Source organism: Dipodomys ordii, unplaced genomic scaffold (assembly GCF_000151885.1).
Source record: "Dipodomys ordii isolate 6190 unplaced genomic scaffold, Dord_2.0 Scaffold80, whole genome shotgun sequence".
Classification (NCBI taxonomy): Eukaryota; Metazoa; Chordata; class Mammalia; order Rodentia; family Heteromyidae; genus Dipodomys; species Dipodomys ordii.
This window is the reverse complement of record NW_012267296.1, coordinates 953,149-974,495: the sequence shown is the minus strand read 5'-3', so window position 1 is coordinate 974,495 and position 21,347 is coordinate 953,149. Positions and strand designations below refer to the sequence as shown.

Here is a 21,347-nt window from a genome sequence, read left to right as displayed (position 1 = left end):
TCAGGGAGGAGGAAGTGCCCTTGGACTGGAAGCTTGCACCTGGGCCCCCAATATTGGGGGTAGGGGGCAACTCCCAGTCCAAAGAGATGGTTGCCCTTATGAAATGGAATAGCCCAGATAGAGAACAGGGAAAGATACACCCTTTAGTGGCAAAGGTCCTCACTGCCAACTTACTAGGGCAAGACATGCTAAGACAAATGGATGCTGTGGTCACTACAGACCATCAAACATCCTATGATGATATCCTGGATGGGGAAGAAGCACAAAGGCTTAAACAGGATCTAGAGCGAGTTAAAGAAAAGGATTTTTTTAACTTTCATAATTACAGAGAAGAACATAGGGAACCCGCTCAGGTGCACCCCCAATCCTAAAGGCCACTGCCCTCCGAGTACCTCCTATTAGGTGGAAGCCAGGAAGCCCAATCTGGGTGGAGCAGTGGCCATTGACCAAACCTAAACTTGTAGCCCTCCACCTTTTGGTGAAGGAACTGATAAACCTTGGGCACATATGCCCTTCTCTGAGTCCTTGGAACACACGAAAGGATGGAGCTAGTAGAAACGCCCCTAAGAGGTATGTCCTGGACTCCTGCTATACTTACAGAATATACCTTGGTTGTGATTGATATTAAAGATTGTTGGGTTTTTTTTTCTATCCCTCTGCATCCAGATGACTGCAAGAAGTTTGCTTTCTCCATCCCTTGTCTTAATTTTTCCCAGCCTGATTGGAAGTTTGAATGGACGGTGCTGCCACAGGGAATGGCCAATAGCCTGGCCTTTTGCCAACAATACTTGGCCACACTTTTAGGGCCTGTGCTGGGTTCAGATACCTCCCTTGCCTATGCCTACATGGATGATATTATTTTGGGGCACGAAGACCCGGGCCGCCTGGAGGGCCTTCTGACCCAGGTTCTCATCATATTAAAAAAGGGGGGTTTTACCATAGCCCTCAATAAAATTCAAAAGGTACCTCCTTTCAAAGTGCTTGGGACCCACCTTACCTTGACACAGGCCAGCCCCCTTAAGCCTTTGTTGGTTATTCCAGCCTCTCTAACCTTAACCCAACTTCAGAGTCTTTTAGGAGAAATCAATTGGCGGTTGCCATGGGTTCCTGTCCCTAAAGATAGTCTTGTGGCCTTATTTGCCCTACTAAAAGACAGGACACCCCAAGAAGTTATTACAATTACAGACAGTCATTGGACAATATTTTTGCAATTCCAAAAAGCCCTGGATGAAGTTTCCCTGAAGAGGTATTCTATTTTTGAGCCCATTTCCCTTTGGTTGTTTGCAGGTGTCACATTAATTTCTGCAGTTTTAACTCAAAGTGGGGAGCTATTAGAGTGGGTTCATATTCACCTAGTGGGCACACCTCGGGTGTACTGTCAAGCAGACCAACTTGCAGATGCTATCGTCAAGGGAAGGACCCAATTCCAAAGGCATTATGGCCTTGACCTTCACTCCATTATTTTTCCTTTTTGGATGGCAGACGTTAAGTGGCTTACTCAAGCCAATGCTCGTCTTGCTCTTTCCTTAGAAGGGTTTCTAGGCCAAATTGATTGCCATTATGGGCCATCCAAATGGACTGTCATTTTATGGCGACTTCCCCTCAAAATGCCATCTCTATTTTCTCCTATGCCTATCCCTAGTGCCTCCATGTTTTACTGATGGAGGTAAAGCAGGCTCTGCATATGCAGCCTTTGAGGAGCAACAAAAGACCCCAAGACAACAAAGATTTCAACCTTGTCAAGGGTCAGCACAATATAAAGAAATGCTGGCTATAATTATGGCCCTTCAGGACATTCAAAAACTCTTTAATTTGTATTCTGATAACCTAGTAAACAAAAAATGGAAGTAAGCCCTCATACATAGTTACAGATAGCTTTGTTTTCCATTAACATTTTAAATTTTTCAAAAGGAGCAACTGAATCCAGATTTTAGAAACACTGGGGGCAACTAAACCCTAAGCCCTAAGTGAAAGTCAGGTGGAAGGACCCCCTTACACAACAATGGAGAGGACCTGACCCCTAGTTACTATGGGCAGGGGATTTGGATGCGTTTTTCCCACAGTCCCCATTTGGATCCCTGCCAGGAACCTTAAATTTTTACCCATTTCCTCTATACAGGAGGATGCCCAAGGATAAGCTAACCAACAAGAAAAGAAAAACGGCTATGGTGTTGAAGGCTTGTGTTTAAAAGAGAAAAGCCAAAAAGATAATTACTAACCATCCCCAAGGGCAACCAGCCCTTGAGAAGCTCTTGTGTTCTCTAACAATTGCAGATGGCAATACTTCAGCTGTTGGCTGTCCTGACCCTCCCAGTCCCGGCAATGTCCCTAGGAAATCTGCATCAACCTCAATGAGTGACTAGGGCAGTGATCATCGCTTGCAATGCAGAAATCATCAATAGCACCACAAGAGAAGCTATCCCTTCGACCTGGTGGTCTGACCTCCATTTTGATCACTACCTTATGTCATTATGTACGGACTGTTTAATATTTCTGTAGGAGCTAATTATTTTAATGTTACCTGCTCTAATTGTTCTTTTACTAATTGCTTGTATATCAGCATTATTAAATCCATAGTTATTGTTAAACAACCACCTTTTGTTATACTTCCAGTTCAGATCTTTTCAAACCCACAGGCAAATAGCTGGATTAGAACAAGCCCAACCTCTGGACTATAAAGTGGCAAAGACTGCTATCCCATCCTTGACTAATGTTAAAGGACTGCTAATGACATTGCTTGGCCTGGTAATGCGTTTGCTGATGGTTTTTCTATGCCTTACTTGCATTATACGTGCACTACAAAACTCTTATGAGCTTAGCCAGCCAGTTACATAAGATCAAGCTCCAAGTGAATGAATTTCCCCTGAGAGGAATCACAGCCAGAAATGGATAAGAGGGGGTGTCAGTCTGACCAAACTAAAACAGGACCTTCAGGTTCCCTCTAAAGAAGTTCCCGATGATGGGGAAGGCAGACAAGGTGATCCACCCAACCTAAGACAGGCGGGTTCGCTTCTTTAAACAAAGACAGGGGGGATGATATTGGGAGCCATTTGGAGCTGACAGTAAAGCTCAAAGGTCATCTTGACCCCTGTGCTCGATTAAAGGCATGTACAAGGAACTGGCTCACTTAAAAGACACGAGGTGCCTGGGATTGGTTTGCTATGTCTGCAGAGTTTGTTTTAAATTTTCCTTGTATTTCTGGACTATAGTAAAATGGACTGAGTGTGGGTGCCCACTGTAAGGTCCGCCCCTGGATGGCAAGCTGACTCCATCCTCCTTTCAGCAAAGTCTCCACCCAGTACCTGCATTACCTAGGCAACTGGGACACCTGGAAGAGGTCACATCTGCATCCGCTGAAGTCACATCTGAATTTGATGTGGCCACAACTTTCCCAGCCCATACCCTAGATAAGGCCTAGTGCAGGCCCAGGCACTCTCTCTGCCTTTTTCTAGCTCTCTCTCTCGCTCTCTCAGTTCTTTTCTGCTTTCTTTCTCTGCTCTCTTGCTCTTTTCTAGCTCTCTCTGCTAACTAGCTCTCTCTGTTCTATTCTAGCACTCTCTCTCTCTGTTCTTACCTCTCTCTCTGCTCTTTTCTAGCTCTTTCTTCTCTTCCCAGCTCTCACTCATTCCCAGGCCTTTCCCAGCCACGTGGAGTGCCAACCTTGCCTGGTCCCAGCAGGTCTACTGAATAAACCTACTCCTTACCTGAATACCACGTGCATGCTGGTGCAGTTCTTACACGGGTACCTCTTTTTAAAAACCTAACACCCACAAGGATGCACCGTGCCACATGTGTGGAACTCCCAATACCAGGCTGTTCCCATATTCTAAATATGACGACCTTACGAGATACTGACTTTTATATATGCCCAGGAATTAATTGAACTGCTTCAGACATTTCTAACTGTGGTGGGATTGATGTTTATTACTGTGCAAGGTGGGGATGTGAGGTAACTGGGACTGGCTCTTGGGTCATGCACAAGGGCCCTCCCTATCCTTGTCTGGCAAATCTCGACAACCAGACTTGCCTCGAACCCTCTGCATAGCCAACACTATCCTTACCTCATAATCCTGTTAAAATAACCTTTACAGAGGTGGGAAAAGGATAACTAACTGGGAGGTGGGTCTGTCATTAAAAGAAAAAAGGGGGAGTATGTACAGCACATGGGCAGCAAAGATGGTGCTGAGAGGGATTTGAGTGGGCAGAGCCTGATTTACTGTAGAGCACATGGGCAGCAAAGATGGCGCTGAGAGGGAGTTGAGTGGGCAGAGCCCAATTTGCTTTACAGTATGTAACCAGACCTTGGAAGCTTAGGTGCATGATGGGATGTGACCTTTACAGTGATTGGTTCCTTTTCCTCCTCTGCCATGCCACCCGCTCATTTTTGCCTTAAAAAAGGTTTGCTCTGTGTTAATAAATGAGTTTTCCTGTCTGACTTGACTCCCTGCTGCATCTGATTGTCTCCCGGGCTAGGGGAGGCTGGGAAACAGGCGAGCAGGCGCACTTACCTTTCCTCAGACCCTGTACGTCTTTCGTGGGATGGACAAAAACCCAACACTCACAGTGTTACCAAAGGAGGAAATTCTCAGAAGAGGATCAGAAAGATTCAATAGCTGTGTGCATATGATCATATGAAAATGTTTATTCTAATGAAAATGAACTATACAACTTGTTGGGGAGAGGGGAAAGGATGGCAAAAACTAGCAGGAGGGAAAATATCTAATTAATGTAACTGTAACTCCTCTGTATATAACTTTTCCAATAAAACAAATTAAAAACAGAAATGTAAAAAAATTAGGTAAATTTAAACATAGACTATCATTATTCTACACAAAATTATAATATGTGGATGGAAGAAAACACAATTAAATTACAAGGTAGTCCATCTATTAATTAAATGAATTAATACTGCAAAATATATACATACTCAAGTAGAATATACAAAATTACTGCATTTTTTAAATATTACAATGACATTTTTCTTAGAAATACAAAAATATTCTAAAATTTGTGTAGGATTACAAAAGTACTTAGTATTTAAAATAATTCAGAAAAAAATATAAAAATACATAGTTTAATGGAGCAAATAAAATCTACAAATATATCCAAGTTTAAATGGAAAATCAATTCTTCGCAAGAAGCCTACAATTACAAAAAGAGGGAAGATTCTTTACAATATGTGCTATGAAGAAAATTTTTTCATGCAGAAGAATAAAATTAAAATCTATCATACACACAAATTTATTCAAAATAAAGACCTTAATATAACATAATGAACTATCAAACCTCTAGAAAATAAAATAGAAAAGCTTGTATTAGTATTGGCAGTGTTTTTTGGATAAGATATCAAAGTTCCCGACCGCAAAAACAAAAATAAATAGGAAGACATTAAATTTAAAACTTTAGAGTGGTTCCAGGAAGATGTCAGAGGAAAAGTTGGAGGCTTAACAAGGTCTGGCCTAAAAAGCAGTTTTAGTGTTCCAGTGAACAGTCCTAGGCCAGAGAATTACACCAAGTGTGCCATCACAGTACAGAGAGTTTGGCCAGAGAGGGAAAATCCAGGCAAGTAGACAGGTCTGAGCACTTGACAGCAGCTGAGGCTGTGGCGGTAGCTGAGGCAGCTGCGGCTGTGGCGGTAGCCCCCATACTTACAACACAGAGAGTCTGGAACAAAGGCACCCGATGCAGCAGGCAAGCGGATTCTACTCAACACCAGCAGGAACTGACAAGGAGCAGATATCTTCATCCTGCAGATCACATACCACAGATGATCCAGTAACCAACCCTCTGGTGTGAGTAGAACCTTGCCATCCTCACTCCTTTTCAGGGAGCAGAGGAGGGAAGGCCACCACTCCCCCTCCCCCCACTACCAGAGATCTCCATCTTTGATACTGATAAAGGCCAGCTGAGCTTCAAACTTCAACTTCGGCCTTGGAAGAAAACAAAAGAGTCATTTAGCAGGTCACAGGAACCTGACCTGACCTGCCAGGCTCAACTCCACCCAGGGGAAAGTCACCCAGCCCAGGCATAGGAAGATCCTCCCCGGAGGAGTGGCTTTATTCACTGGGTAAACAGAGCCAGAGGCTGCCCCTCCCAAAAGCAGCCTAGACAAGCAATTGAAATTCAGTAGACATAAACCCTGAGAAAGACTCCAGGCTGGGCTCTGTGAGTGTCTCAGGAGCTAGCCCCTCAGGGAAAACCAACTGTTTGCTGAAAGGCCTCAATTCTACCCAGAATCTAGCCTCAACACAGCATCTCCAAAATAGAGGAAACAGCCATCTTCCTCTTATGTGGTACTCAAAGCAGATCTCCCTCCCAATGAACTAGCCTGGGAAGAGGATCACAAATCCTGGGTAAAGCAGGGCATTTTTTCTGCCTGCCCAAACAAACCAACTTAAGAAACAAATAAAGCCACAGGAAAACCAAATACCACAAGCAGACCAGAGACTCCACCAAGAGACTGGTTAAGGACTCAAGGGAGATACAGGATCTTCCCATCCCCCCCCAAAAAAAATCAAAGAACTATATTTTTGCATTTTTTTATTTTTAAATTTTTAATTAAAATGTTTTCTATTAATCCTTTTTTTCTTCCTCTTATTTTTATTTTATATGTAGGCTTTAAAAAATCTCTACTGACCCTTTGGTCCTTTTTTTCTGTCTTTCTTTCTCATTCCTTTTACTTTTTATTCTCTTTCGTTCTTTTTTTTGTGTGACTTAATTGCTGTTCTGCTCATCCTCAGATATGCCTATCATTGACTATTAGACCTTATCCCCCATTGTGTACACATTTAATCCAGAAATTTATTACTGAATTCAACACCTCTTAGGCTGAAATTACTTAATAGCAGTATTATTTCTTTATACCTATACAATATTTTAAGTATTTTTTAGTCTCCTTTCTATCCCTCCCCTCCTCTCATCCTATCACCATTCTTCTCTCATTACTTTTTTAAACTTCCATAATTTTTGTGTTTTACTTTTTAAATTTAAATTCTTGTCTTTCCATTTTTTCTTGTCTCTCTTTTTTTCTTTTTTTCTTCTCTAACTCCTATCTCTTTCTCTTTCTGCTAAAGGTCAAATAAAAAACTTCCATAGCAAAGAAAAACTGAAACAATATATCTCCAAAAAACCAGCCCTACAAAAGATACTTAAAGATTCCCTACATATAGACAACCAATAAGACCACAATAAAGGCCAACAAACCACACCCAAACAGAATCCAAGAACCATAGGAAGAACCCAGTTGCAGCAAGCCCCAAGTAGATGGATAAAATGGCAGGAACTCCCAAATACCTCTCAGTCCTATCTCTCAACATTAACGGACTTAACTCTCCAATTAAGCGACATAGACGGTCTACTTGGAAATGCTTGGAAAAAAATATTAAGTGAAGTAAGCCAGGCCCAAAGAAACATATGTCCTATGGTTTCCATTATTTGCAATATCTAGTATATGTCTGAGTCAAGCAGAAAAGGTCAGATAAGGTGGTGTTAGGGAAATGAACTATAAGATATGTATTCAAATCTATTTTTCTTTCATGCAATTGTTTATAAAACATTTATAAGATTATTTCTTTGTTGCTTTGTATGTCCCTCCCCCACAGTATAACCCCTGCTTTCACTGTATTTGATGTTGGTATAATTTGTGGAGGGGAAGGGGAAAAACAAATCGTTTAAATAGGGATACAGGTGGACCCATTGCAACAAGGAGATGTACAAGTCATTATGTTGAAAACGAGCTTTACAACTTGGGTGGAGGGGGGACGGGGAGGAATGGGTGGAGGGACAGGGGGGTGGAGGATGGGAAGTGATGGGAAGGGGAAACAAAGGAGGAGGCTACAATGCTTGATAAGAAATGTACTCATTATCTTGCCCATGTAATTGTAACCCCTCTGTACAGTATTTTCACAATAAATTTAAAAATAAGCAAGATCCTTCTATCTGCTGCCTTCAGGAGTCACACCTTGCACATAAAAACAAACACATTTTGAAAATGAAACAGCCCCCATAAACAGGCAGGAGTTGCAATCCTATTATCAGATAAAATAGACTTCAAATTAAAATTAGTGAGAAAAGATAAAGAAGGTCACTACATACTAATTAGAAGATCTCTCCTACAGGAGGATATTAAAATTGTAAATATCTTTTCACAAAACATCGGAGCACCAAATTTATCCAAGAAACACTACTTTCCCTCAAATCCCATATAGATCCAAAGACATTAATTGTTGGGGATTTTAACACACCACTCTCCCCACGAGATAGATCAACTCGGCAAAATCTCAACAGAGAAACCGCAGACCTAAACAACTGCATAGATCAACTAAATTTCATAGACATCTACCAAATATTTCACCCAGCAGCCTCAGAATACACTTTTTTCTCAGCATCATATGAAACATTTTCCAAAATAGACCATATTTTAGGTCACAAAGCAAACTTGTCCAAATTCAGAAACATTGAAATTATGCCCTGCATTCTCTCAGACTACAAAGGAATAAAGTTAGAACTCAACACCATAAGCCACCAAAGAAATTCCTGTAACACATGGAGGCTGAAAAAAAAACTATTGAATCCTCAGTGAGTAATGGAAGAGATAAGAAATGAAATTAAAATGTTCATGATATTCAATAAAAATGAGCACACAAATTACCAGCTCCTCTGGGACACAGCTAAGGCAGTACTCAAAGGCAGGTTTATAGCTCTGAGTTCCTACATCAACAAATTGGACAGGTCTGAAATGAACTAATTAACGATACATCTGAACCTCCTTGAAAAAGAGCAGCAAGATAAACCCCAATCCAGGAGATGGAAAGAAATAATTAAAATTAAATCAAAATTAAACTAATTAGAATCCAAAAGAACCATAGAAAGAATCAACAAAACGAAGAGTTGGTTCTTCAAAAAAAAATTAACAAAATTGACAGACCCTTAGCAAATCTTATCAGAAAATGAAGAGAACACACACTCAATTAAATAAACTCAGAGATGAGAATGGAAACATCACCACAGAAACAACCAAGGTTCAGAACATCATAAGGGATTACTTCTCAAACATTTATGCTAATTAATTTGAGAACTTGTCAGAAATGGAACATTTCCTAGCAAATATTGACATGTCAAAACTAAACTGAGTTAAACTATCTTAACAGGCCCATATGAAGCATTGAAATAGAAACAGCAATAAGAGACCTCCCAACTAAGAAAAGCCCAGGACCAGATGGATGTACAGTGGAATTCTACAAGGCCTTCAAAGCAGAGCTCACACCAAAACTCCTCCAACTCTTCAATGAAATTGTAAGAGAAAGTTCACTACCGAACTCTTTCTATGAAGCCATCATAACCCTCATCCCAAAACCAGGCATGGACTCAACAAAGAAAGAGAACTAAAGACCCATTTCTTTGATGAACATCGATGAAAAACTAATCAACAAAATTTTGGCTAATCAACTTCAACAATTCATCCAAAAAATCATACACCATGATCAAACAAGATTCATTTGAGGGATGCAAAGCTGGTTCAATATATGCAAATCAATTAATATAATTCATCACATCAACAAGAGCAAGGATAGGAACCACATGGTTATCTCAATAGATGCAGAAAAAGCATTTGACAAGATCCAACACCCCTATATCATGAAGGATCTAGAAAAATTAGGAATCCAGGGAATATTCCTCAATACAATAAAGGCTGTATATGACAAACCTATAGCCAGCCTTATACTTAATGGTAAAAAACTAAAGCTATTTCTGCTTAAATCAGGGACGGAACAAGGATGTGCACTCTCTCCACTTCTCTTGAATCAAGTATTAGAATGCCTAGCTACAGCAATAAGACAAGATGCAAACATAAAGGGGTTCCAAATAGGAAAAGGTGAAGTAAAACTCTACCTCCTTGCAGATGACACGATCTAGAATTTAAAGAATCCCACGGACTCCACTCCCAAATTACTCAAGCTGATTCAAAACTTTGGCAAAGTAGCAGGGTATAAAATTAACCGTCAAAAATCAATGGCTTTTATGTATGCCAACAATGAGAAAAGCATTGTTGAAAGTAGGAAAGCAAATCCATTCGTAATAGCCCCACAAAAAATAAAATATTTAGGAATTAACTTAAAGAAGTGAAGACCTCTATGATGAAAACTTTAAAAACCTGAAAAAGGAAATCAAAACAGACTTTGGAAAGTAGAAAAACTTCCCATTTTCCTGGATTGGAAGAATCAACATCGTGAAAATGGCAATACTTCCCAAGGCTATCTACAAATCCAATGCAATATCTATCAATATTCAAACCTCATTATTCAAGGAAATAGAAGAGGCAATCCAAAAATTCATATGGAACAATAAAAGACCCCGAATAGCAAAAAGGCTCCTCAACGGAAAGAACAGTGCTGGAGGAATATCAATACCAAATTTCAAATTCTACTACAAAGCCATAGTAAACAAAACAGCTTGGCACTGGCCCAAGAACAGACCTCAGGACCAACGGAATAGAATTGAAAACCCAGAAATGAACACACAGACCTATAGCCATCTAATCTTTGATTAAGGAGCTAAAAAAATAGAATGGAAGATAGACAGCCTCTTCAGTTAATGGTGCTGACAAAATTGATTAACTACTTGTAGAACACTAAAGCTAGATCCCTATATTCAACCTGCACCAGAATCAACTCCAAATGAATCAAAGACCGGGGAGGTAAAACAGACACTCAAATCTTGCAGGATGGAATAGGAAAATCTCTGGGTCTCCTTGGCACAGGCCTAAATTTTCTTAATAGAGACACAGAAACACAACAAATAAAAGAAAGGTTGGACAAATAGGATTGCATGAAATTTGAGAGCTTCTGCTTGGCAAAGGAGGTAGCTAGCAAGATCAATAGAAAGCACACAGATTGGGAGAAGATCTTCACTAGCCATACAATGGACAAGGGTCTCATATCTAAAATATACCTGGAACTCAAAAAATTAAATCTCCAACAACAAATCCTCAAAGAAACAACTGCCCTATAAATAAGTGGGCTAAAGACTTAAAGAGACACTTTTCTGAAGAGGAAAGAAGGATGGCCAATAGACACATGAAGAAATGCTCAACCTCTCGAGTCATAAAAGAAATGCAAATCAAAACAACATTGAGATACCACCTCACCCCAGTTAGAATGCATATAATCAAGAACTCTAATAAGAACAGATACTGGAGGGGATGTGGACAGAAGGGAACCTTAGTGCATTGTTGGTGGGAGTGTAAATTTGTTCAACCACTTTGAAAAGTGGTATGGAGGTTCCTTAAAAGACTCCACGTAGAGATCCCCTATGACCCAGCAATCCCACTTTTGGGTTTTTACCAAAGGATCACAAACATACCACACTAAAGCTACCAGTACAACTATGTTTATTGCAGCAGTATTTACCATAGCTAAGATGTGGAACCAACCCAGCTGTCCCTCAGTAGATGAATGGATCAAGAACATGTGCTATATATACACTATGGAATTCTATGCCTCCATCAGAAAGAATGACATTGCCCCATTTGTTAGAAAATGGAAAGTCTTGCAAAAAATTATACTAAGTGAAGTAAGCCAAGCCCAAAGAAACATAGGCCCCATGGTTTCCCTTATTTGCAATAACTAGCATTTGTCTGAGACAAGCAGAAATGGTCAAATATGTTGATGTTAGGTGAAATGAACCCCAAAACACGTATTCAAATGGTTTTTACTTGCATGAGATTGTTTCTAACTTATTTATAAGATGATTTCTTTGTTGTTTTGTATGTCCCTCCCCCATGATATAACCCCTGCTTTCATTGTATTTGATGTTGGCATAATTTTTTAAGGGAAGGGAAAAAACAAGTCATTTAAATAAGGGTACAAGTGTACCCATTGCAACAATGAGATGTACAAGTCATTATGTCGAAAAACGAACTTTACAACTTTGGCGGGGGGGTGAGTGGTGGTGGCAAAATGGAAGGATATGGAGGGCCCGGATATGGGAAGGGATAGGAAGGAGAAACAAAGGAGAAAACAACAATGCTTGATAAGAAATGTACTCATTATCTTCTCCATGTAATTGTAACTCCTCTGTATGGTGTTTTCATAATAAAAAATTTTGAAAAAATTAAAAAGTTCTCCACAGTAAAAGCAAGTCAGCAAAAGTACTCAGTAGTCTGTATTTTGAATCAAATGCAAATTAATCCCACAATGTGAAATTATCTCACACAAGCTAGAATAGCTATTGCCAAAATGATAAGAGGTAACAAGTTTTTGTGAAAACATATACTCAAGAGAATTATTGTCTATTCTTGCTTAGGAATGTTCATTGTTTCAATCATGGAAATCAGTATCTTGTTTAAGTTATTGAAAATAAAACTACTAAAAGAACCAGAATCTTTTTTGTGGGTACATATCCACAAAATATCCATACGTCTTAAAGGCATCTGTGCCTTAGTATTTATGGCCTAATTCCCAATAACTTAGAATTGAAATCAATCTAAATGTCCTACAAGGACATTTAAATGAAATTGTGATGTACATACACACACATACATATACAATTATCTTGGAATATTCACCTTTGTAAAGAAGAAAATAAATACCTGTAGAACTTGGATTATGATCAATATATTATGTGAAGTAAGTCAAACAAAAAATAGATCTTCCACTAGGCACTGGTGGCTCAAGTTTGTAATTCAAGCTACTCAGGAGGCTTAGATGTGAGGATCTCTGTTCAAAGCAAGCACAGGCAGGAAAGGCTGTGAGACGCTTATGTATAATTAATTAGCCAAAGTGTTGTAAGTAGAACTGTGACTCAAGTAGTAGAGCACTAGCATTTGGCAAAAATCTCAGGGATTGAGTTCAAGCCCTAGGACCAGAAAAATAAAGATATTCCTTTTATGTAATGATTTAAAAAGAAGTTGAATATACAGAATCAGAAAATGTAATGTTAATTTAAGTATAAGGAGACTGGGATGAATAGAGGAATAAGAAGAGTAATGGGAAAAGGGTATAATTGTACAATTTTGAGGGATGGTATGAATGAATCTAGAGATCATAAGTATTACGTCATGGCTATAGTTAATAGTGTTTTATTGAATATTGACAATATTCTATAATATTAAATATAAATACATTCACTATATACACATAAACATATACAAAACCGTGATAGGCAATGGAAATGTTAACTTGCTTACCTGTTGCAATTATTTCCCTAGGTATATGTATATCAAAACATTCTGTGCATTTTAAATTTGTTTACGAAAATGTAGTTCACTCTGTCTCTATAGTCCTCTGAAAAAAATTAAAAAACCAAATAATAATTTCAATGTATTAAAACATATATTAACACCAATTCTAGAGTAATAATGGAAGAAAATCCCTAAAAAAGAATTTTGTAAGAACACTATAATTTTATTTCCCCCCCCTACCATCCCCTCCCTCCCTCCCTTCCCCGAGGTTTTTTTTTTTTTTGATTGTGATTAAGTGATTACATAATTTCCGGAAATTCACAGTATTGTGGAATAATGATGCTCATTTAAAGTCACAAGTTCATAATTTTATTTTTGCAACATCTTTTTTCTTTGCCAGACCTGGGGCTTGAACTCAGGGCCTGAACACTATCCCTGAGCTTCTTTTGCTCAAGGCTGGGACTCTACCACTTGAGCCACAGAACCATTTCCAGCTTTTTCTTTGTATGTACTATGAAGTAATCAAACCCAGGGCTTCATGCATGCTAGGCAAACACTCTACCACTAAGCCACATCCCCAGTCCCTTTAGCAACTTTTAAAGTAAGAAATTCAGGTTCTCTCAATTTAGTGGTAATCGAATGTTCATCTCTATGTTCTCCTCACTGAAAACGTTAAGCCAAGAAAATCATTTGGACACATGGTCACATACAAAGGAACAGGAGTTTAATGTCAGTACCCTGACAGGCTACCTTGCAGGCAGCATGTGGCAATTGGATGGGACTATCAGCAGAGTTTTTTTTTTTATCTTTTTTTCTGCCCCACAAGTTAGAGAAGATTCTCCACTGACAGCATTCGTTAAGATGTTAGTAAAGAAAATTGTCATCACATTGTGTGTATTCAAAGTGCAAATGTAAGAATTAAAACAGTAATGAGAAAATAGTATAAGTGAAAAGACAAAACAGGTAAATGACGTTAGGAAAATGACTGAAACATTTAGTCTGAAATTCTAAGCCTCCTCTAGGTACACAATCTTAAGTGCTGGCATCACTTATGAAGTAATCTTGCCAAAATGTTTAAGCTGAATACAATTGATCAGATGGACTTATCTGTCAGTTTACAGGATGGTTTTATCTGAGCAGAGGTGGGTAGAGGGGGAGTGAGTATGCAAATACATCAGTTGTGTATAGGATGGAACCCAGAGTCTTATGCTATGCAAATTAAAAGTTATTATAGGCAGGCACAGTAGCTCAAGCCTATAATCCTAACTACTCAGAAGGCAGAGATCACAGTATGAGGCCAGCCATTTTAGGAGATTCCATCTCAACCTGTAGCTGGGCACAGTAGTTCACACCTGTTATCCCAGCCACAAAGGAAGCACAGTTCAGTGACCCTTACCTGCCATCCTCAGAAACATGGTGAAGCACAAGTAGCAGGATCCCAGCCTGGGGCAGTCTGGATATAAAGCAATAGCTTGCCTTGAAACTAACCAAATGACTGGAGGTGTGGTTCCAGTAGTAGAATACCTTGATTTGCAAGTGTGAGACTGTACCAGCACTGGGAGGGAAAAGTCATTAAAAAAAAAAACAGGAGAAGGGAGAAATACTCTTCTTAAGAAATATAACCAAACAGTTCATGAGACTTGATGTATCCTAATTCTAATATAAGTCAACCAGAAAGACAATTTGGGGGCCAGGCATCGTGACAGATACCTATAATCATACCATTTATGGGACAGAGTTAGGAGAAGAAAGGTCTAAGGCTAGCCAAGGCAAAATCTTGAGACTCTATCTGAAAAACAGAAAGCCAAAAGGATTGGGCTCAAGTGATAGAGCATGAGGTCTGGAGTTTAATCCATCTCTAGTAACCTACTTCTTATAAAAAAACACTATCAACAAGATACACAATTTTGGGAATAATAGAAAACTTTTAATTTAACCTGTATATTAGATAGTATTGAGAAAAATAGTTGGGGCTTATTGGTAGAGTGCTTGCCTAGCATGCATGAAGCTCTAGGTTTGAATTCTCAATACCACATAAACAATAAAAGCTGAAGTGGTGCTGTGGCTCAAGTGGTAGAGTGCTAGCTTTGAGCAAAAGAAGCTCAGAGACTGTGCAGGCCCTGATTTCAAGCCCCACGATGAAAAAAAGAAAGAAAGAAAGAAAGAGAGAGAGAGAGAGAGAGAGGGAGGGAGGGAGGGAGGGAGGGAGGGAAGGAAAGAAGGAAGGAAGGAGGAAGGAAGACATTCATATTCATCGTTGGCATACAGTAGTGTAGTTTTGCAGAAGAGTGTCTTTACTTTTAGGGAACATGTGTTGAAATTTTCAAAGGGGAAACATTAATTTTGTCTGGACTTGTTGTGAAAAATTCATTCCATTCTCCCCGCCCCTGCCCCCACACATACATGCACATACACACAAAAGAAGGAAACAAGAGATAAATTAGTAAAACAAGTATAATAAGGAATACAAATCAGGCACCACTGGCTCACACCTATAATACTAGCGACTCAAGAGGCTCAGATCTGACAATCATGGTTCATATGTACTGTGGGCAGGAAAGTCTGTGAAACTCTTATCTCCAATTTACCACTCCCACAAAAAAACATAAAAGTAGAGCTAGGGCTATATGGTAGAGTGCTAGCCTTGAATGAAAAAGCTCAGGAACAGTATGCAGGCTCTGAATTCAAACCCTAAGATTGGCACACAAAAAAATTTTCTAAATCTGGTAATTATGTATTTATTGATGTATTGTTGTGCTAGTGTTTTAACTTTTCAGTGTTTTTTAAGTGTTCATAAGAAAATATTTTTAAATATAGCTTTTCCTTAAGCCCTTTCAGAAGTTTAAAAATTGTATTTGTATAGGTGATCAAAATTATATTCGTGTATGCAATCATTTTATACTCTATGTATTCATCTCTATTCTCTCTGCTCTCCCCTCTTCTTCTGTTCTCTCTTCTTTCTTCTCTCTCTCTACTTCTCTCTCTCTTTCTCTCTGTCTCTCCCTCCCTCCCTCCCTCTCTCTCTCTCTGTCTCTCTCTCTCTCTGTCTTACTATGTAGCATAGGCTGGCAGCAAACTCATAATCCTACCTCTGCCTTCCAAGTGCTTGGATTACAGATGTGTCTCAGAACAGTTTTATAGGGCTGGGTTCATGTGGAACGTGAGAGCAGTCAACTGCGTTGTGGAAAGGGTTAAAATTTACAGTTGTAGCTGCACAGACAAGGCAAAGGGAAATTGTATTAGGGTAGGGGCTGCCATTTGGGATTGCAGCTGCCTGAGTCACCTAATTTTGGGTAAAAACCTGTGTAACCTGTTTTCAGTGAAAGGCATTTTTATTTAAGGTATCAAGTATAAGGTAGCAGACTGGATAGGAAGATGGAGGAGGTGAAACTAACACTCACCTAAGTTGCAATGTAGGTCTGTAGCTGAGCCATTTCCATCTTGTTTCCTTTGGTCAAAACCTTATTGGGATATGTAGTCACACATTTATTTTAAAATTTATTTTAATTAATTCATTTATTTACTTTTGTCAGTCCTGTGTTTTTGTCAGACATGGGGCTTACCTAAAAAAATAAATATCTTGAATTACAGTAATATTAAGATCAGTATTTGATAAATAATTGAAAGACTCAGAAACAAAAACTTGATTCTTCCTAGTTTACTTTCCATATGGATTGTCTCTGAGTAAGTCCACATAAATCAAAATTAAAACTTTTCACTCAGGATGAAAAGGATTAAAAATATTTACTTACTGACTCCTATCTTGATAGAAGAGTTATCTGAATATAGGAATCATTGTCAACACACATACTGCAAACAACAACAAAGCTGGTGTGTGTGGGGGAACACATGCATCTCCCCTGACTCTCCCCGATTTTAGCTAATTGTACAAACACTACTTTTGATTTGTTGATTTCTTTTCTCTGAAATATTTTTAAATTACTTTTTAGAGGGATTATATTTCCTAAAAAAACACGTTCCTCAATGCAATTGAAGGGATAAGATTTAAACACACAGAATTATAAAGGCAATATTCCTTTTTTGTGTTCTGTTTACCAAAATCTATCGATTTTCTATATGATATTGAAGCAAGATAGACTAGGGGAAAATGAGGTATGGTGAGCATACCAGAAGTACAGGAGCTATTCATTCATCTGCTTCCCTTAAGATTAAGGGACTGTAATGGGGGGATATTAATACTGAGCCCACGCAATTTGCAATTAAAACTTGGAAGATTTTATTGAGTGATGGAGAACTGACGCTCCAGAATTGCTCCTGAGGTCGGGTTCCCAGGAGACAGCCCGGGGCAGCCGCCCACCTTGACCTTTTAAAATTTATTGGGCAGGGGGAGGAGAAGGGGAGGTACAATCAAACATCATAAGATTGCCCTTCAGATTCCAACTAATGGCTGGGCCAGCTTTAAGTATGAGCTCCCCACCCAAGGATATCATTCTTCCCGCTGGAGCTGGGAGTACCTCGGATTCTCCAGGAATAGAACAAAGAATGTTAATGGCTCAGCCAGGTTGGGGAACATGTGGTTCACGAAAGTGCAGAGGTAGGATTACAAAAGGTAACTAGTTAGATACCAAGAAAGCCTCATCCACAAGATTAGGTACATTCATATTTTAAATCTATTCATCATTCACCTATCAGTTTAAGTCAAATACTACAGATCATTTTTAATTCCCTATCATATTATTAGATTCATTTCTTGTCCCTCTTATACAGTTAAGTCAAATACTATAATTCATCTCTAATTCTCCATCATATCACGGACCAAAATCATTTCGGGGAAAATGGGGCAAGATAAATTAAGGAAAATGAATCTTGGTGAAACCAACTCAGAAATAAAGTCAAACTAACTCCAACACATGGAAACAAAGGGTTGTTGTTGTTTTCAATGTACTATGTGATTTCTTTTTTCTTTTTCCTATGGATTTTCCCCTGTTGTCACTGTATTTGATTTTGATACCCTGGGTATTGTATATATATTTATCTGAATTAGGGAAGTGAGGAGAACAACAAAATGGTGAGACAAATGACAAAGGTTTAACCAAACCAACAGTGATACTCAAAAGACAACATGTTGGAAATAAACTGTACAACTTGTGGGGGGGGTTGGAGAAAGGGGAAGTGGGAGAAATCATTGGGAGAGGGTAACAAGTTGGACAAGAAATTCACTCACTGCCTTATGTATGTAGCTGTAACCTCTCTTGACAATAAAATTAATTTTTTTAAAAAAGAAATACAGTATTTAAATCATAGAAGTGCTTACGTTCCAAAGCAAAGCAGCAGGATGCATTCCTTCCTGAGTGATGCATTTCTCACCCAAAAATTAACATTTGTTGGGCAGGATATTTGCTTTTCTGAGAGAAATGCTCCACCAAATTGTAAGCAACCTCCTATCCAAAAGGTAGAGAATAGGATTCCTTCCTATATAAAGGATATGCATCTGTTATATGGTAGGATGTATTCTTACCTCGAAAGAATGCCCAAACATCCAGATACTCAGGAAGTTTAACATCAGGACTGACTAGAGTAAAGATAATCACACTTATTTGCATAATTGTAAAGTAAGATCCCATGTTTTGATCATATAAATACCCCTGTTGTACACTGACTCGGGACCCCCAGAAGACCACCAGAGACCATGACCAATGGAAACAGCAAGCTCGAGCTTGGTCCTCCGCACACTTGGTAACCAGTGATGCTAAAAGGCCCCAAGCACAAAATCAGCAAAGCTTTTATAGCATTTAACAAATAAGTTCAGGGGATTTCCACACAATCAGTTACATTATTGGTTAACATTTACAAAGACTGCATAGTCACTTTTTATTGTCCCATGTACCTCAAGTTGATGTTAGGCAAAATAAACACCAAGATAAAGATTCAAATGTTTTTTTTTTTTTTCTGCTTGCTATTGTTTCTAACACATTTATAAGATGATTACTTTGTTTCTTTCTATGTACCTTCCCCAGGGTATAAGACCTGCTTTCATTGTATTTGATGTTGATATAAGTTGTGAAGGGGAAGGGAAAAAACAAACTGTTTAAAACGGGTTACAGGTCGACCCATTACAACAATGAGATGTATAATACGTTGTGTCGTAAATCAAACTTTACCACTTTGGTGAGGTTGGGGGTGGGATTGGGGAGAGTGTTGGTAGTTGGATATGGGAGTGGGGTGGTGAAGAAGGGAAGAGATGGTATGGAGACACAGCGGAGGAGGTAATAATGCTTGATAAGAAATGTACTCACTATCTTGCCCATGTAATTGTCACCCCTCTATATGGTATTTTCACAATAATTTAAAAAAGCAAAAAAAAATATTATAAATGGAAAAAAATTGTAGGTATGAAAGATTTTCATATTTAAGGGAGTGTGGATGAACACTAAACATAGCAACATTTCAGGTGGAGGAATAATGATGCAAGATAACATTCCAGATTATGAGAAGGGATTCCAATAAACAATTGTATTGTTCTACCAGACACCTTATAATATTTTAGTTTATATACTAAGCTATTATTCAGTTTGGCTGAATAGTTGGTATCAAATTCTCAGATTAATCTGTGTCCAAAATGATCTGTATATGTTGTTTAACAAGTTGATACGGCGTTGGACATTTTCCCCATAATTGTTATGTATCTTTTATAATTCCTTATTAGAAGTTATTATTTTTCATACACATTCTAACAACCTTGTAGTTTTTCTTACTGTGGGCCTTCTCTAATACAGAATATTTCTCATTTAAAATAATTATCTTCATGTTGTACTTCTAATTATACTACGCAATCATTTGGTAAGCTCTCTAATAGGTTCATTCTACCACTATCAGATTTGGTATGACAGAATAATGTTTATTAAATACCTCAAGCATGAATACTATAAGTCTAAGCTCTGGGATTTTTTTCAGCCCATCTAATTCTAGTTCAATGTTATTTCTCCCCAAAGCAATATTTAGGTTCAAAACAACTCTATATCACAGTTAGTGTTTTGTATTGTCATAATAAACATGTTTACATATATTTACATAGGCTTAAACACAAAAAAATATATTGAAGATTAAAATCATGATTTCTTAAAAATATAGTGTAATTAAGATGGCGAGGCACTTTTAATAACAATAAGCTAGTGAAATAAAAACTCCAAAGCCCAGAGAAAGGTCATTCAATTTACTTTAAAACTGATATGTCATTGTAGTGGGTAATAAATTTTCTTTCATAAAATGATGCTCAGCCAACTGGATATCCATATGGAAAAAATAGTTTGACTTGTTAACACATAGAATTAAAGGGTTCAAAGACTAAATTTCTATCTAGAACTGGAATTTAATAAAATAAGTCTGTTGTTAATCATTTTAGGGAGACAGGCCCAGATAACTCTAGTTTTAAAAAAACACCTTTATTTCATCTAAGTTCATAAAAATGCCAGACAGACTACTTCTTTGAATGACTGACTACATATTTTTTAGTATTGATAATTACAGGTCCATTTTTCTATTCTTAATTTTACAGAGACCCAATTTTCTAATCTTTCCTCAGTTTAGAAGGTCAGCAGTTTTGGTCAGTATCTGATCTCTGGATCATCTTCACTTATTTGCCTGTTTTTGTGTGCCTGTGCTAGTGCTTGAATTTAGGGACTGAGCATTTTTGCTCAAGGCTAGCACATTATCACTTGAGCCTTAGCTCCACTTCTGGCTTTTTGGTAGTTAATTAGATAAGAATGTCAGGTACTTTCCTGTCTAGGCTGTTTTCAAACTGCAATACTCAGTTCTAATCCTCAAATCTCTTGAGTAGCTAGAATTACAGGCATGAATCACCAGTCCCCAGACAAATCTGCACTTCTTTTAATTCACCCTCAGAAATTGTAACTGATCTAGAATTGAAGAATGATTCTTGCAGATGGAATTCAAAACCATTCTGTGATAACCCAAATCTTACCAAGGCAATTTTCCTCCTTAATGTTCTCAAATGAAGTTCTATCAGTCTTCTAAAATACCATTCATTGTAATGTCATTAAATATTTGATTTTTTTCTATACCATAGACTTGTTCCTGACAATCTACACTAGAAGTTTGAAAACTCTCAATCTGAAATGTAAAATTCTTCCAGAAATTAACATGGAAAAATGTCTTCAGTGGAGAAACTGTGGGACAAAGTGTGAAT

General features: G+C 38.3%; 1 pseudogene across 1 annotated transcript in view; it reads left to right on the top strand.

The window, feature by feature from the left end:
* LOC105992132 overlaps positions 1-21,347 on the top strand; it is a 68,969-nt pseudogene that overhangs the window by 1,601 nt on the left and 46,021 nt on the right. Inside the window, exons 3-4 of the transcript XR_001175387.1 lie at positions 374-570; positions 2,637-2,745. The product of XR_001175387.1 is annotated as a mitogen-activated protein kinase 6-like (transcript). The remainder of the gene's footprint in view (positions 1-373; positions 571-2,636; positions 2,746-21,347) is intronic.